We start from the raw sequence: 19,162 nt of genomic DNA on the forward strand, positions 1-19,162 counted from the left end.
AGCACCGTGCCGACGTGGCCCAGTTGGGAACGGCCATGGTCGGGGGTTTCCTACATGTGTCGGCCAATCTGGCGACCCTCTCCTCCTCTGTGGAGACTATGCACCAGTCGTTCTCCATGCCGTCTTCCAGCCCAGATGCCACCAGGGCCCCCTGTGGACCTGCTCCGACCAATGCAGCCGGCTCGGTGGGGATCCCATCCCTGCCACAGTCGGGAGTCGGAGGTCCAGCAGGGGTGGACACACCGGCAACTGGACCCCAGCAGATGGAGGATGTGACGGCATCATCGGGCAGGGCACGTGCACGACGGCCTCGGTGGATACCATCTGCCTGGATGCCGTCGTGCTGGCACAGGCAGTTGCATCGGAGGCAGCGGCAGGCTTGACGTGGGAGGCATCATGGCTCGGGGCCATCAACATCAGGGGTGCAGGCATCGGCCGGAGGGCAGGAGAACCCTGGAATGGGAGTGGCTTCCGTGTGGGAGCGGTTGGGCCAGCAGATAGGTGCGGAGCGTCAGCGGGCAGAGGAGGAATGGCTCACAATGGTCAGGGCGGAGAACTCCATGCGGAGGGCGCTGAGGCGGGCTGAGTGCCTCGAGGGTCTTCGCAGGGAGTTGGAGCTGGACACTGCTTTATCCCTGCGAGACCTCGGGGCCAGGGAACATGGCCGACTCCAAGCCATTGAACAGGAGTTCGATGATGCCCTGGCCCATGACAACATCCAGTGAGCCGTTGGACTAGCCCGCTGCCCATGTAAATAGTTATGTAGTTAGTGTTAGGTTTCCTTTGTTTTTGCATTTTCTTTGGACCTTTTTGACAATGGGCCACATTTTTGTATATAGTTATTTTTTATTAGGTAGTGTTGTTAGATAGGTTTCATTTCTTTTGTTGGGATCATGGGCCCCGGCTTGTTCACCTGTACATAGTTCACTGTGGGATTTTCTTTTCTTTTTACTATTTACCCATGGAGCAATGGCTTTCAATTATAATTTCCCATTAGATTTTCCTTTCTGGACTGTGACTTTGGACATCATTCCTTTGGATTCTGATTTTTGGTTTTGCATTTTTTCATGGACATGCTTCTTTTTACTTTTTTTACATTCCCATTTCTGTTAGTTTATTTTTGATTCAATTCATGTTTTCTTTAATACATATTTTTTTATCAAACTTCAATGTGTAGTATCATCTCATTGGTTTCATGCATATCATGATATGGGTTTTGAGATTCACTGACACCCATTGGGTGTATGTGAGGGACATGTGTTTGTTTCCAAACTTGCAATTGCAGTTCTATCACGTTATTGCCATTTCTGAGTGGGTGGATGCGATACTCGGGTGGGTGTTTTGCATTTGGAGGCTGACCATAGGGACCGGGGATCTAGATTGTGATGACATGTTGGCTGGGGAACATGAGTTGGACATGAGTGGGGGCCTGCTGGCAGGTGCCCCACGGTGCTGGGGGGTGAGGGTGCAGGGGAACATGAGTTGGACATGAGTGGGGGCCTGGTGGAGGCTGCCCCTGCACTGCTGGGGGGTGGGGGTAATAGGGGACATGAGTGGGGGCCTGGTGAAGGCTGCCCCTGCACTGCTGGGCGGTGGGGGTAATAGGGGACATGAGTGGGGGCCTGGTGGAGGCTGCCCCTGGTGGCTGGGGGGTGGGGGTGGTGGTAGACATGAGTGGGGGCCTGGTGGAGGCTGACCCTGCACTGTTGGGGGGTGGGGGTGGTGGGAGATGTGAGTGGGGGCCTGGTGGAGGGTGCCCCTGACTGCTGGGGGGTAGGGGATGGTGGGAGACATTGGTGGGGGCCTGGTGGAGGCTGCCCCTGCACTGCTGGGGGGTGGGGGTGCAGGGGGACATGAGTGGGGGCCTGGTGGAGGCTGCCCCTGGTGGCTGGGGGGTGGGGGTGGTGGGAGATATGAGTGGGGGCCTGGTGGAGGCTGCCCCTGGTGGCTGGGGGGTGGGGGTGGTGGGAGACATGAGTGGGGGCCTGGTGGAGGCTGCCCCTGGTGGCTGGGGGGTGGGGGTGGTGGTAGACATGAGTGGGGGCCTGGTGGAGGCTGCCCCTGCACTGCTGGGGGGTGGGGGTAATAGGGGACATGAGTGGGGGCCTGGTGGAGGCTGCCCCTGCACTGCTGGGGGGTGGGGGTGGTGGGAGACATGAGTGGGGGCCTGGTGGAGGCTGCCCCTGGTGGCTGTGGGATGGGGGTGGTGGGAGACATGAGTGGGGGCCTGGTGGAGGCTGCCCCTGGTGGCTGTGGGATGGGGTGGTGGGAGACATGAGTGGGGGCCTGGTGGAGGGTGCCCCTGCACTGCTGGGGGGTGGGGGTGGTGGGAGACATGAGTGGGGGCCTGGTGGAGGCTGCCCCTGGTGGCTGGGGGATGAGGGTGGTGAGAGACATGAGTTGGACATGAGTGGGGGCCTGGTGGAGGGTGCCCCTGGTGGCTGGGGGGTGGGGGTGGTGGTAGACATGGGTGGGGGCCTGGTGGAGGCTGCCCCTGCACTGCTGGGGGTGGGGGTGGTGGGAGACATGAGTGGGGGCCTGGTGGAGGGTGCCCCTGGTGGCTAGGGGTGGTGGTAGACATGGGTGGGGGCCTGGTGGAGGCTGCCCCTGCACTGCTGGGGGGTGGGGGTAATAGGGGACATGAGTGGGGGCCTGGTGGAGGCTGCCCCTGCACTGCTGGGGGGTGGGGGTAATAGGGGACATGAGTGGGGGCCTGGTGGAGGCTGCCCCTGCACTGCTGGGGGGTGGGGGTGCAGGGGGACATGAGTGGGGGCCTGGTGGAGGCTGCCCCTGCACTACTGGGGGGTGGGGGTGGTGGGAGACATGAGTGGGGGCCTGGTGGAGGCTGCCCCTGGTGGCTGGGGGGTGAGGGTGGTGGTAGACATGGGTGGGGGCCTGGTGGAGGCTGTCCCTGCACTGCTGGCGGGTGGGGGTGGTGGGAGACATGCATTGTTGATCAGTAGTGCAAGGTGACATGTGAGGTGGCTGGGGGGCATGCCCATGGTGGATAGGCTGCCTGCGGGACATGAGCAGGGGTGCAGGGTAGTCCCCCGTGGTGTGGGCTGCCTGCAGGGGCCGTGGAGGTTGTAGAGCGAACACCTGGGAGGACCCACACGGCCAATTCACGTGTAGTACTCCCCAGAACCCCTGAAATACACGTACCCTGCTGAAATCGCGTGTGGAATTTCCCGCGCACCCCTGAAATACACGTACCCTGATGGAATCGCGTGTGGAACTTCACGCGCACCCCTGAAATACACGTACCCTGCTGAAATCGCATGTGGAACTTCCCGCGCACCCCTGAAATACACGTACACTGCTCGCACGGGGCCAATCCCGTGTGGCACTTCCCGCGCACCCCTGAAATACACGTACCCTGCTGAAATCGCGTGTGGAAATTCCCGCGCACGCCTGAAATACACATACCCTGCTGAAATCGCGTGTGGAACTTCCCGCGCACCCCTGCAATACACGTACCCTGCTGAAATTGCGTGTGGAACTTCCCGCGCACCCCTGGAATACACGTACCCTGCTCGCACGGGGCCAATCGCGTGTGGAACTTCCCGCGCACCCCTGAAATACACGTACCCTGATGGAATCGCGTGTGGAACTTCACGTGCACCCCTGAAATACACGTACCCTGCTGAAATCGCGTGTGGAACTTCCCGCGCACCCCTGAAATACACGTACCCTGCTTGCACGGGGCCAATCGTGTGTGGAACTTCCCGCGCACCCCTGAAATACACGTACCCTGCTGAAATCGCGTGTAGAACTTCCCGCGCACCCCTGAAATACATGTACCCTGCTGAAATCGCGTGTGGAACTTCCCGCGCACCCCTGAAATACACGTACCCTGCTCGCGCGGGGCCAATCGCGTGTGGAACTTCCCGCGCACCCCTGAAATACACGTACCCTGCTGAAATCGCGTGTGGAACTTCCCGCGCACCCCTGAAATACACGTACCCTGCTCGCACGGGGCCAATCGCGTGTGGAACTTCCCGCGCACCCCTGTAATACACGTACCCTGCTGGAATCGTGTGTGATACTTCCCGCGCACCCCTGAAATACACGTACCCTGCTGAAATCGCGTGTGGAACTTCACGCGCACCCCTGTAATACACGTACCCTGCTGGAATCGCGTGTGATACTTCCCGCACACCCCTGAAATACACGTACCCTGCTGGAATCACGTGTGATACTTCCCGCGCACCCCTGAAATACACGTACCCTGCTGATTTTGCGTGTGATACTTCCCGCGCACCCCTGATGCACACGTACACAGGACAATCGCGTGTGGAACTTCCCGCGAACCACTGAAATACACGTTCCCTGCTTGGCGTTTGCTGTTTGCCAGCCCTAAGAACTGGTCCAGGGTTAGCGCAGCCCTTTGCGATTATTTGGGGATTTTGAGGGCTTTTCCTTGCGCGAGGGCGTTCTTGGGGGCGTAACTGGCGCTGCTGCAGGGTCGCTGTGCCACGCTGCGCCACGGCTGGTTTTGGATGCGAAAATCCATGAATACGCTGTGCGCTGAAATCGATTTTAGCGCACGCGGCTGGTGCAGATATTCGCATGGGCACGCTGTGCGCCCGTCGCGTGCGCCACTTTTGTGCGAATTTCTATGAATTACCCTGTTAATGGTTACCTTTAAATTGGTTGTTTTAATCTATTTATATTAATGATATTTTGTAATGAATCTGACCCGGGTCTGCTTGTCAAGGTCGACTTTTAGGATTTACTGAGGATGTTAGGTTGCCTTTTTGCCAATTGCAGCTGTAACTTGTTTTTCTTTTTTATTAATATTGTTTCTCATTCTTGTACTTTCATGGCCATTCACCGAAATAAAGTTGATTATATAAGTAGAGATATTTGCAAAAACTAGATCAGATACAGATCCTTCTGTAGCGTGTCTCTTTGTTGCTGATCAATCTGTTTCCTCTGCTGACACTTGACTAATAGTGCTCCTGCTGTTTAATCTGTCAGGTGTTGGCAACATCAAGATGTTTCACTGGTTAATTTGTTTTTTTTAATCAATTTCACAATTTAAAAAAAACAATAGTAGTATCTTTCTCTTGAGCTAACTGAGCTCTTTGGCTCTTAATGATCTACATCTCATTGTATAGCTGATCACATTATTTCTGTCAATCTTAAGGTAAGAGACATGGTGTGCAGAAAGATTTACTAGATTTTGTTCATCATCTGCGCTTGTGGTTGCCAAATACAATTTTCGGAGGGCCTCATCTAACTGACCTTCTTGTGCTCAAATATCTGGACCATTCAGTTCAATTATCTGTCATGTCTAACTTCCATGTTTTTAAATCCTTTGCCTGCCATTGACCATGCAAGAAATGCGCCCTGCCATCCCGTGTAGTTATGGCTAGTCAATCAGCATCAACGATACCTTTCACAAAGCCAAATTCAAACTTTCAATTTTAAACGCAAATTGCCAACACTGTCTATACACTCTCTGGGACCACAGAAGGGGATAATATAATTACATGCACCAATAGAATCACTCTCACCTGTGTGCGCTCTCATTCTGTTTTACACAACACATTCATGAGTGTACATCAGCTATATCATCAACACACTATCCCTGAATACGTGCCCTCCATTTTTGATGAATATTTTTGGCTAGTGTTTGACTCAGAGGTGACATGGCAAGCAAATACTCCAATTAAACTATCCCACCCCACAATTCAGGGCAAAGAACAGACCGTGATGTATTCAAAATCAAAAAGTAATTAAAAGAAGAGTCCAGTTCCAGACTACTGCATTTCTAACTGTACACCGGATCCCAAAACAGTATGGTATGTATGTTAAACAGCTGCTTAAAACAAATTTGTATCTGCCCATGTGAATCTCACTATTGTAATTCCACAATGGCATTCACTCTCAATCATGCAGTCTTCTGCGATACATTAGGGTAATCTAAAAGACAGTAGGCAGTCTACTTGTACTTGGCATTGGCTTGTTTATAACACAGCAAGTATGATTAGCCATTTGATTTTCGCAAGCATCAAGACAAGGATTGTGTCAGACAAAAGCTATTTAAATCTAGAAAAATTATTTCTTTAAGTTGAGCAGTTGGGAGCTGCTGCTTGTCATCTAGTCAGTGGCATTGAGGCATTAAGATATTTTTCAAACGCTATGCTGGTTGCTCTCTGGAATCAGTACTTAAGGGATTTTAGACAAAATGCACCCCAAAACGGCTGTACGGGGCAGAAATATGGGCCTGTAAAAATAATTAATGAACTTGGAAAGATTGAAACGTGCACACTCACATCGGATTTAAATGTACAGAACCATCTGCCTAAACAATATCTGAGAGCTGTGATGTGCATTAGATCAATGGATTACACCCTAAAATATTAACAACTATGATATGGGTAGAGTCTGCCAAATGTGGAGGAGGGGTTCTTGCTATATTTACTTAATAAGGAAGCTGAGAAACACAAACAACTCAGGTTTCGCTCCACTATAAGGACATTTGTGAAAGAGTCTTCTATCTGGGAAAACTGTCTGGATATTATTCTAAGAGAGATCAAGTTGGGCAGATTAAAAAGAATTATGAAAGATGAATTGTTCCCCATTGACAAACTCCAGAATCAAGTTAATCCCACCACCAAATCATGCAGCAGGGATTAACACATCTTTATTTTAGATCATGAATCAATACCCTTGTATTTAAAGGCCTTCCCAAACTCTTTCATATGTCTTTACTGTATGTGTCTGAAATTTTATTTAACAAACACTCTGGAAATTATTTTGTAATTTGGAGGAGATTAAATGAGGATGCACATTTTTTAACATTCTGCCCTAATTTGAAGATACAAGAAGAAGGACTGTGTTGCCAGCATATATCCAGCACTAAGAAGCAAATCAGGGTGTCCATTTGGGAAGATGACATGAACAGGAGATCATATATTTTGCTAATCTATCATCTAAAAAAATGTGGGTTGAAATAAAAACCTGCCTGGATGATTTGAATAGGGTCTTCTGTCAGGATTAGAGTTTGTATGGTATAACGGGCACATCATGGTAGAGTCTTCAATTTAAATATTTGTGCATGTCTTTGTCACTGTATTTATTAAGATTGTAAATATGTATGTGATTATGGCTATATTATAATAACAAAATCATCCTTTCACTTAGCTCTTGTATACAGGTTTGAAGATTTAAATTTGGAGATTATAGGGAAGCCATATATTTATTAAACCAAGGCTCACAGGTGTTTCTATAAGTCAGAATTTGAAATTGCCTTTCAGTAATTTATTTACCCTATGTTGAACTGACATGTATACTGGTTCTCAATACACCTGGGAGCGGCTGTCTCTGAACATGTATAAGTGATTTTAACTCATCATAAGAATATTGCTTGTAATCTTTTCATGTGTGTGTATGGCTTTCTTTGAACATGAATGTATTCCTTTCAAGCTAAATACTTGCCTAGTTTTAAAGGGGCCTACATACAATGCTTTCAGTCTTTTTATATTTATAAGCTGAAGATGCACTATTCTACATTAGTACCCGGCGAGAGTCAAGCAGAATGCAACACACATTCTGATTGGCTATCGCTGGGTCTTTACCCGACCGAGAATCCTTCGATTCTCGGCCGGGATTCCAGCCGCCTTGTCCTCGGCATGGGGGCATGGCAGCCCCTCAGCCAACGAGGAGGCTCAAAGCGGGGCCATCCTCACTCCGACCCTTCCCACAGCTGGAAGGGTGCCTTTGCCCCCCGCCAGGGATTCAGGTAAGCTTTTTTTTTCCCCTTTCCTCCCTCCTCTCTACCCCACCCCACTTACCTTCTTGCTCCTGCTCCCTGGTGGGGGACAATGGCAGCCTCCAGCAGTGTGGAGGCGCAGAGCGGGGACGCAGGTATGTTTTTTTTTTCATCCCCTTCTCCTCCCTCCCTTCCTCCCTCCCAACCCCACTTACCTTCTGTTTTTTTTTTTATTGGCGAGTGGACGCGTTGGGACACAATTGTGTTCCCCGCGTGTCCGTTCCCGATGGCCGCCATGGAAAGGGAAAACGGACTCCGTTTTCCCTTTCCCGATGCCCATTATCTTGGTTGTTTTTTTTTTCTGTTCCGAAACGCAGTGGCTTTTCGGGACAAAAAAATTGCTTTTAGGGCCCCGGTCACACAAATATTGTGGGTCGGGGTACTAATAGCAATATGACCCTTGCGGTGCTCGGGCCTATAACTATGGGATCTGGGGCATTACCTGAGTCGGTAATGCCCCCGCCGCTCGGGTCATATTGCTTAAGTAACAGATTTAGTTTGTGTACCTCTCATATTAATTCTCACTCTGCAAAGAAAGACAGGAGAATGCAGAAAATCGAACTGTTCATATTTCTTCATGAATAGAATTCTGCCAGCACTCATTTCCTTGCGCAAACATCCTGTCCATACTATAGACTCCAAAGTTGGCATTATCTGCATGAAATTCTCACAGGGATAACACTCACTGTGGCACCACATTGGTTTAAACCACTACATTTCAAATAATACTTAACAAAACAATTACCCCGTATAATGGCTACCAAAAGGCTTTGATATTTGGATGTTGTTTTTCACTGCAAAGTGTACTGGGCCTCAAAGAAAATACATCTCACTTTGTAAGTGTTTTACATGGGATATTGGCATCTGTGTCCCTGTTTTCAAAATTAACCCCCTGTAAACACAGTTCTTTTATCTGCCGGGATTTTACACTGATCATAACTTGACAATTTGGGAATTGGGTTTAATTTACCTTTGAGATGTAACTTCTGGTTTTGGAAGGATCAGCAAGGGGCCCAGTTGGCCAGACATCAATGCTAAAGTAAACCCTCTGCACGTGGCTTTTTTGGAAATCAATCTGCCATACATTACATCGGTCACTCTTCTTTCCTGAGCTGGCCTCCTATCAATGGCTAGGTCTACCTCCTGGGTATTTGTAGTACGTTTCTCCAATCTCCAGTTAGCTCCCCTTCTTAGTCTTTATTACCCAAATCCATCTTCCCTAATTCTCCCATCTGTCCTATGGATATTCATTATATTTCCATGTAGCCCCATCCCTGGTTTGTCAGAGGTGTCGTTTCCAGCCACATAACTAGAAAAGATGGGAGGGAACTTGCTCTTTGTGAATACATACAAATTATTTCTAGTATACTCTAACTTCTTACTTGTGTGTGCTACCTTGATAAAACGGGGCAAGCATTTGGAGATGTTGATGATTAATCACCAAAATACCCCCTTTCGATGTTATCATTACCCAAAGAAGACTCTTTGGGCATATGCTCAATCAAGTTTCACATTGACTAAACCAATGCAGATGTCTGGTGCCAGTAATCTGCATGTCAGTCAACTTTTTTGATGCTCTTTCATGGCTAATACCTTTTTATAAGTTAATGTGAAGTAAACAATGTTACAGGCCTTGAAATCAAAACTTGTGTCATTTAGTGAATGTCTGATGTACATTTAAAAAGCTTATCTACTTCAAAACATGTCTTGAATACAATGGCGAAGTATTTTGGTGTGGCCAAAAAACATTCTAGTTGGACCATGCAATGTAATCTTCTAAATAGAATCCAACCAAACGAGAGCCCTTTTGGGCTCTTCAGGTGTCTGCAACCCTCGGGCACCTGTGAGAGTGCCCTGCAGAGTGCTGAATGCTGTCCTGCTGGTCCCGCTCTTCGCTGCACCTTGGATCTCATCTGCAATCCCTCAACTTCACTGGATCCATACACACCATTGGAACTCTTCAGGGTACTTAGACTACCAATTTTCTATTCATTTGGACACTATATTGTTACTCAACAAGCTAATATTCGCTTAATTTGACCCCTTCATGCGGCCACACCGTCCATCACGTGACCGCCCATAAATTGAACCAAGAGCGCGCACCGGCACACACGCACCTGCGAGAGTGCCCTGCAGAGTGCTGACTGCTGACCTGCTGGTCCCGCTCTTTTCCGTGCCTTGGATCCTCATCTGCAATCCCCCAACTTCATTGTATCCATACACACCATTGGAACTCTTCAGGGTACTTAGACTACACATTTTCTACTCATTTGGACAATATATTGTTACTCAACAAGCTAATATTCGCTTAATTTTACCCCTCTATGCGGCCACACCGTCCATTACGTGACCGCCCATAAATTGAACCAAGAGCGCGCACCGGCACATGCGCACCTGCGAGAGTGCCCTGCACAGTGCTGACTGCTGACCTGCTGGTCCCGCTCTTTGCCGTGCCTTGGATCCTCATCTGTAATCCCCCAACTTCATTGGATCCATACACACCATTGGAACTCTTCAGGGTACTTAGACTACACATTTTCTACTCATTTGGACAATATATTGTTACTCAACAAGCTAACATTCGCTTAATTTTACCCCTCTATGCGACCACACTGTCCATCACGTGACCGCCCATAAATTGAACCAAGAGCGTGCACAGGCACACGCGCACCTGCGAGAGTGCCCTGCACAGTGCTGACTGCTGACCTGCTGGTCCCGCTCTTCGCTGTGCCTTGGATCCTCATCTGCAATCCCCCAACTTCATTGGATCCATACACACCATTGGAACTCTTCAAGGTACATAGACTACACATTTTCTACTCATTTTACTCTATATTGTTACTCAATGAGCTAATATTTGCTTAATTGTACCCCTCTATGCAGCCACGCCCTACATCACGTGACCACCCATAAATCGAACTGAGTGCATGCACTAGCGTGCGCTCACCTGCGAGAGAACCCTGCAGAGTGTTCTGCAGTGCCTTGTGCCCTCTTTTCTCTTACGTAAAGCCCCTCAAAGTCTCCCTTCCCTCCCCGACTGTTTTAAACTATTTCTTGAGCTCGATCCTCCGAGAATTTCCCATGGCCACATACCGCCTTAATTCCAGCATGCCTCAACCAGCAGCGGCTCCATTGATTAAACAATCCAGACTTGTGCCACATATTATGGCTTTAAAACCCAATCCTCATGCTCAAGCACTCTTGCGAGGCTGGATTGCCAATGCTGACGTACAAAACTTTCTAGCCTCCAAAGATGAAAAGGCACTGCCTTCAAAGCTAAAGCCCGCCTTTACTGATGCAGCCATGTTTACCTTTGCCCCGAACTCCCAGTGCACTCCCCACATTAATCCTGCCTCTCTACTCTCAGATATTACAATGCAGGCATGCGCGTCCCTGGTCGCTGCAAAACAAGATATTGAAGTCTATCAAAAGCCAAACTTTACTGTAGACTTCACTTCGAGCATTCGAGCCTGTGCTACCATTCTCACGCTAGATTTGTCAGCAATCCCTCCTCTATATTCCCAGATAGTAAAGCATGATATATGCATGCTTTACCATCTTTTCACAGCACGGCACCCAGACCTTGGTTTACGCAACCTCCACTCTGCGAAAACCATTCTACTCAAATCCCATATACTTGCACTTAAGCCACCCTTAAACCCCAACATAATATCACTGAACAGACAACGAGCCTCTCGAACTCTACAAATATTTATACCAATGAAGGAACTTCAAGGAATATATCTCCATCAGACTCCTTCCCTGGTCGCCTCCTTCACGAAACCAACCCCTGAAAGATTAAAAATATCAAGGCTTACCACCACACCACATAATAGAAATACGTCAGTCACAAGGTCAAAGTTACAATTGTATTCATTAGCAAGTGGCCACTTGGTTCTCAACACCCCACAATGTGTGCAAGCAGCCACCGTGAGATGAGTGACTACTGAGCATTCCGCAAATACACACATTTATACAAATTCTTCACAGCCTTGGACACATCGTCCAGCCCGTTTTCATATAATACATAGCCTAGGGTTTGTGAATTAACTACATAACTAATTCATATTTAAAAATCATTGCATAGTTTGCTGTTTTCCATCAAACATTTCACTTGTTTTCCAAATACAAGACACAAGGTAACATTCCTCATTTTACTCGCTTATATTTGTCTACCATTTGTTCTTTAGCTTAAAGTCAGTTAGTTCCAAGGAGACAAAACAAGGATTTCTGCAGAAAAGCACATTCAGCTATTCATTATTCTACTTTACTGTTTGAACAGGGAAGGCACTGTTGGGCCAGATGGCATCTAAATTACTGATTAGTACAGCTTGTGTTTAGCTTCAAGGTTCTTTAGTGCAGGATAAACAATCCACCTTAGCAGCTTCAACATTCTTATCTAAGTTAACATCATAAAGCAGCACAAAGTTAATCTTGCTCTGTTGAAGCCAAAAACACAAGTTCTGAACATGGAACAGAAAGCAGGAGGCAATCAAAATGGTGGACAACTCAAAATGGCGGCGTAGTCAGCCTGTTTCAGGTTCATTCAATGTGATATTACAGTGTAATGCGAAAGGCTTAGGCCAACATTTACTATCAGGCGGTATTATAGAAAATTCATTGTCACACCCTGAGACCCTCTTTGGTTTCCCCTTACCTCTATTTCTTCTGTCGCCACGGCACCTACGGCTGTCAATGTGAGCATCTTCACCCTGACAAAACTCTATAAATTGCTAGAACAGAAGGCAACTTTGCATACCACTTTTCTCCAATCACTGACAGCCAAATTTGACTGGATAGCCAGGAAGATGATGGCCAAATAGAACAACTCTGACTCGAATTCTAGATCTAATGACCAATCCTTAGCTAGACCTGAACAACCAACCTTGATAATGTCAGAGACCAGGACAGAGAGCAGCTCCATCATCGGAGTTGCGTTGCCTGAATCATCTTCATTGATCTCTCCCCGATCTCCCCATCTGAGCACTCCAGTCTATATCCCACTGTCCCAGAAATAATAGAAATCTCTCGCACTGAGATTCCTTTATACAATGTATTTCACCTAAAGCAACAATGCAGGAAAAAAAGGAAAAACAAAAACAAAAAACGTACTTCCTTGCTGGCTAATGACCCCAAAAAGAAATAAAATCAATGTCTCTATGCCAATAAAAAAAATGGAACCAAAAAACAAAGAAATTCATAGATAACCTAACGACTCTGGCTAACAACCTTCCTTCACCCCTAGTCGATTCTGTTGTAGAAGATCATTATACTAGCAAACAACCTTCAGCACGGCCACCTACTGCTCTCCCTCCCTTGTGTCATTCGGCATCATCTCAAAGTAAGGTAGCTAACTGTGGTGAGAATGACATTAACAACAATGATTGCTTGTTACTCACAACTCAAGATCTGTCTGTCTCTGATATTGTTAATGCAGAACTCATGAATTTTTCTGTGTACTCTACAACTTTGCTATCCATGATAGAAATTGTTCATCAGAGTTTGCATGGTCCTCAAGTAACGTCAGATAAGCCTAAGCAAACCTTCTGCGTCAATATTAATGTAGAATGCCCACCTTTTAAAACCCTTTAACAAAAACGAATGGCCTCCTTAGGAACAGTCAAACACAGTGATAACTCCTCCCCTCAATCAGATGCTGCTATAATTCATGATACCATTCCACCCCAACTAATCACAAAACAAGCACCTACCTTAAACACCAAGCCAATCACAAATCTTCCAGACTTCAGTCTCATTGAGCCACTCATGTCAGACTTGGACATGTTAATTATAACAATGCTCGACAGGCTCCGCTCTGATCCATACCCCAATAGATCAACCTTGCTAACAATTCTTCACTCTATCTCGGGTTTCAAGAACATTGGTTCAGATGACATTGAGACAATAAGATATGTTGACCCGTCCAACTTTGATACCGTCAAACTGAACATTCCCTCCAAAATCGTTAAAAACATAGTGTGGCAGACGAGAAATGCCTTAAATCGTAATGGGCTTCTCTTAGAAGCTCATAAACAACAACCACCCATGAAGGAAGTGGCGATCCAACAGGCAGGCCTCATTGGCCATTATCTCTGGACAACAAACCAGCACCGCAATCATCTCCACAAGTATACTGTAGATGCAAGGGAGAAAGTCGACCAGATTCTCAACATCGATCACAATCAACTCAACCAGCACAGTCCAAATTTAGATGGATATGGATATCTCAAGCCACCCAAGACACTGCTAAATCCACTTCATGCTAGCCTAATATTCCATACCACTTAAATTCATGCTCTCTAACAGAATGGAACACAAGAGGATTTTCACATCCCCTCTGTTCTAAGGTTGATTGTCTCAATTCTTATGACATTGTCATGTTTCAAGAAACCTGGCTCACATCTGAATCGATCTGACCAGATCATCACGTGGCTTTTTTAAAATTGAAGCACTTAGAGGGTACTCGGCTGCAGGCTATCTTATTGCACTCAAAATCAATTCACAGGTCCAACTCGAGCAATAGCAGTCTCACAACCCTGATATACAGCTAGCAAAAATATCTTCCACAAACCCTTACTATCCTCTTCATCCAAAATCGGCAATCCTAAACATCTGTTGGAACCCGTTATCCTCCAACGATCTCCAATTTCTCAATAAAGTAGAATCAATGCTAAACCTGATTCTACTAGACACATTTATTTAAACTATCATCCTAGCTGGGGACCTGAATTTAAATTGCTTACCAACAAGTACTAACCAATATAAATTGCGAGCAGCTAAATGGATCTCACTTATCCAGATCAGAGATTTCACCATGTTGTGCTTCAATCACTGAAGACACTGCAACAGCTCCAAACTGGTCGAGAGGCTTGAGTTCCTCCACGCTTGATTATGTTTTCATCTCTTCTAATGCAAACAAGCAAATTGCATCCTTTAAAGTAATCCCAAATTCAGCCAGTGATCACCAGATACTAGAAATAAATTGTACCCCTCACATATTCCAGTCTTCGCACTATTACCGACAACCGGTAATGCTTAACCATGGTAGAAATCGCCTGCGGTGGAGTCCAGTCCAGATAGCATCACTAACACAGCACCTGTCCAAAGCCTATACACATAAAGAGTTGATTATGGGAACACATTACACCGACTACTTAAAGTAGTTATTCAGACCATTCACTACTCTAGCCGTCCATCATTTAAATATAAATATACCCATATTCCAGATATTCAAGATCTCAATACAAAATTACGTCAAGCCTTGAGATCTCTCTCACCTCTCATCCATGAAGATCAAAGAGTGAAACTGAAAACTAAATATGGAAATACATTCAAAAAAATTCTAGCGATCAGGAAACAGGCTGATGAAAAAAAAATGTTAAAAGCGATAATGATGAAATCTGCTACAGATATCTGGAACTTAATCAATAATTATACCCCAAATGCCAATCAATCACTAGAACTTAACACGATAAATGAAGAACAGTGGATCAGGCATTTCAATATTCTGCTTGGCAAACCTAGTTCATCATCATCAAATACACAATTCTTCTCCTTTGGTCTCACAAAAATCACATCTGACACACTCAATATCATTCTATTAATTAAAAAATTAAGTACATCAAGGGCCGGATAATCTCTCCAATGTGACACTAAAAGCCCATCCCTCAGAATGTGCAACTGTTCTAGAGATAATCTTCAGGCAAGTGATACAGTCAGTTCAGATTCCCCCATCGTGGCAATGATCTATTAATATCCTCTTCTTCAAAAAAGGAGACAGGATTAATCCTAGCAACTACAAGCCAATAGCTCTTCTGGATGCACCGGGCAAGAATTTTGCAAGAATCATTTTATGCGATTTCACACAATGGTTAGATGCTAACAATTTGCTGGACAGACATCAATCTGGGTTTGTGAAGGCAGTCGGAACTTGATGATCCTTTCAGTAATAAAAAAAAGCCATCACTACTAAACAGCCAGTCTTTTTAGCCCTGATTGATTTTAGACAAGCTTTTGATTCAATATCCCGGGAAATTCTATGGACTTTTAAACGCAAAATGTCCTCCCCACATTATTTACCTGATTTACCAATTGTATTCTCACACGTCCATTAAAGTTAAACTTACTACTGGCTGTCTTTTATCAAAAGCCATTATGACCTATGTAGGATTAAAGCAAGGTTGTATTCTCGCGTCCATTCTGTTTAACTTCTATATTAGAGACATAAATGTAGCCTTTGAGTCTGTCCGTTCCTTCTCTCCTAAATGGGGGGCAACAGAGATACCGTGGCTACTAAATGCTGATGATTTAGTCATCCTGGACAGAACGCTGACAGGCCTTCAAAGAAAACTAGCAGCCCAATCTAATTATGCAGAGGCCAATCAGCTCACCATTAATACCTTGGAATCCAACGTTCTGATCTTTCATCAACATTTACCTAAATCTGGCTACAAATTCAACTGGTTTCTTCCCAAAACCTCACTCACTCAAGTCTCTCATTACAAATATCTTGGGAAGCCAAATGGGGGTGAAAGAGCGCAAGTGTTTTTGCAACGAATTGGGAGCCCCTGGAGCCTGGAGTCTGCTCTTGCTGTTTTCCCCTTAAGCCCCGCCCCTTTTTGGCTATTATTGCAGCTACTCCCTGCCTGCCTGTTCGTGAGCCGCAGCGGGGGAGCACTGCATCCCACGCATATTGCCTACCCACCCTGCTGACACAGAACAGTGGGAGTTTGGAGGCTGGAGTCTCAACCGAGTCTCAACCGAGCTGCTGTATGCCACACGGAAGCTGCTGCTGTCTGTAAAGGAGGTAACTTAGGAGTCAACCCTGTCCTGGTGTCATTTCTGTTACATTTTGGAAATATTCCCTGGGGGCCATTATGCCTGACCATCTCGATCTAGACACTGGGGAAACCCCTGCTCCTATACCCCTTGTGTTTACGGCCCTGATCCTGGCCAGGGTCCACCTCTAGGTGCCCAGAGGAAAATCAGGCTACTAAAAAGAAGCTTGATATTGGGATCCAAAGTTGTTCCAACTGCTCATGGCGTGCAAGGAACCGCTCACGAGCTCATAGCACCCACTGCCTTTGGGGATGCTCAACTGTTGATCAAAGAAATCTCCCAATTCCTGGGCAGCCAAGGGGCAGGGGACCTTTCTATTCCTGCAAAAAACTCACCTGCTGCACTCCCCGAGCCCCAGCCAATTACTCCTGTTGCTATGGTGAATGCTGCTTGCGTAACCTCCATTTGCCCTTCCGCACAAACTGCACAGTCATTACAAAGGTCTATGGAAGGCCTCACCTCTGCCCCAGGCCCCCCTAGAGACTTGGTGAGCGAGGGAGCACTTGCAGCTGACCCTGTATCTGACGACCAGCCCTGTGCTTCCCCCCCTTTGACTAGTATGTCTGGATCTGCTGCTATACCATCACCCAACCCAATGGACATTGTTGCACAGGAGAGGAAGGAGTATGGTGGGACAACCCCTTCTGTTTGTTGTTGCAACTGCAACTTAGTCCTGGCTGAGCTCTCCCAGATCAAGACCTTGTTGCTGACCCTCACTGCAGTGGTGGCGACTAGCAGTGCACCTGCAGGGGACCCAACATGTAACCTGGATGAAGTGGGGGTAACTTATGTATTGGAGTTGATCGTGTCTGTAACTCCCGCCCATCCCATCCATTCTGCTAAGGGCCCCTACTTATCCTTGCCTGTGGCCACAGAGTTAAACTCAGAGCTTAACTTCCAGAAAGCAAATATGAATGAGGGGCCCTTTGCCAAGCTTTCCCAACCCATTCTAATGCAAAAGGGGCCCCCGCACCGAGAGGACTCAGCTAGGTTGGCATCCTTAATAGTTTACTCCTCCCCTGTCAAGTATGGCAGACCGTTGGACAATAGGACTATATTAATGCAAAGAGTTCGCAAACCACTCTCAAGGCACCCTGAATCAAGGGAGGGACTCATGAACAAAACCCTACACTTGTTGAGAACCACGGGGGGGGTGCTCTTTTTTGACCAAGGACCATATTCTCAACTGCATCAGAATGCCTAAACGGGGGGAAGAGGACACTGTCGAATTAAAACTCTGTGAATATGCGGTGCCCGGGACATATTGAAAGCCTACAAGACCCGCGCTCCACACTCTAATAGTGTAATTGAACTGTCTTTTTGCACCGGGGGACTTGGGCTTCCAGGATCAGTGTTGACAGGTGGAAATGCTATCCCCCTTGGGGGTAGAAGGTCTGATTGGCTCTCCCGTAACCAGCCTCAACAACAACGGGGTTCTGCCCAAACCTGTATGACTAGCCGAGGGTCGCTGTAGGACCTAGGTCCTCTGAGATCATTTTCCCAACATTGTCTCCTTTCTTGACTGTCTCTCACTGGCAGAAATAATTTATACTGTATATTTGTCATCGTTATGTATACTTTGATGGCTATTAGCCGAATAAAGTTATGTTGATGATGATGAGTGGAAAAAAAAATATCTTGGTGTAAACCTTAAAACCCATCCCTCTGAACTGTCCAAAAGCAAACTCAAAATCAGAATGAAGAAGCTTACAATCCAAGGTAAAACTCTACAGTGAAAATATGGCAAATTCTCCTACAAACCAGCAGTAACATTTTACAAGTATAAAGTGGTCCCAATAATTACCTATGGCGCTCAAACGAAATGTCTTGCCAATTCACCTAGGTGGGACATTCTAGAAGGTGCTTGTTAGAAGAGTATTCTAGGCCTATCCCTGAGCACTCCAATTCCCTGTATTAGGTATGAACTAGGACTTATTTCACGGACAGCCATTGTGTCCTGGCAAATGCTAGCTGCATACAGGAAATGTCTTGTCTCCTCAAGTATTAACCGCAATCTTTTTCCAAAATTAAAATCTGCACTCATATCTTCATCATCCGGCCCTCTACTAACATGGAAAGCGTGTTGCCAAGTAATTCTTGATGATGCTGACATGACACCTGAGTTATTATTAGAGACCCCTGATAAAGCAAAATTGAAGCTCTGGTTGTGGAACTGAAGACTTACATGGGAAGCATTTCACATATGTACGACTTTTAAAGCTGGTGCCTTTCTCCTTGCATGAACTACCAGCTTATCTCTCCAAGTTTCCTGACCCGGTATATGCTAACTCAATCCTCCACCTTCACTTGAATTTGTGGCCGACTAAAATCAGATTACCAATTTATAACTAAAATATCAACACACACACCACATGTAGATTCTGCAAAATGACAACAGATAATAAAGAATCCCTCCAGCACTGGATAACAGAATGCCCCTCTCTTACAGAATCTCGAAATATATTTTTTAAGCATCTTAAACACATTACACTATTAACCAAAGAACAAATGTGGGCTGGCATATTCAATGCAACTAATATCTCG

This window comes from Ambystoma mexicanum, chromosome 5q, assembly GCF_040938575.1.
Source record: "Ambystoma mexicanum isolate Mex_15411 chromosome 5q, UKY_AmexF1_1, whole genome shotgun sequence".
Classification (NCBI taxonomy): Eukaryota; Metazoa; Chordata; class Amphibia; order Caudata; family Ambystomatidae; genus Ambystoma; species Ambystoma mexicanum.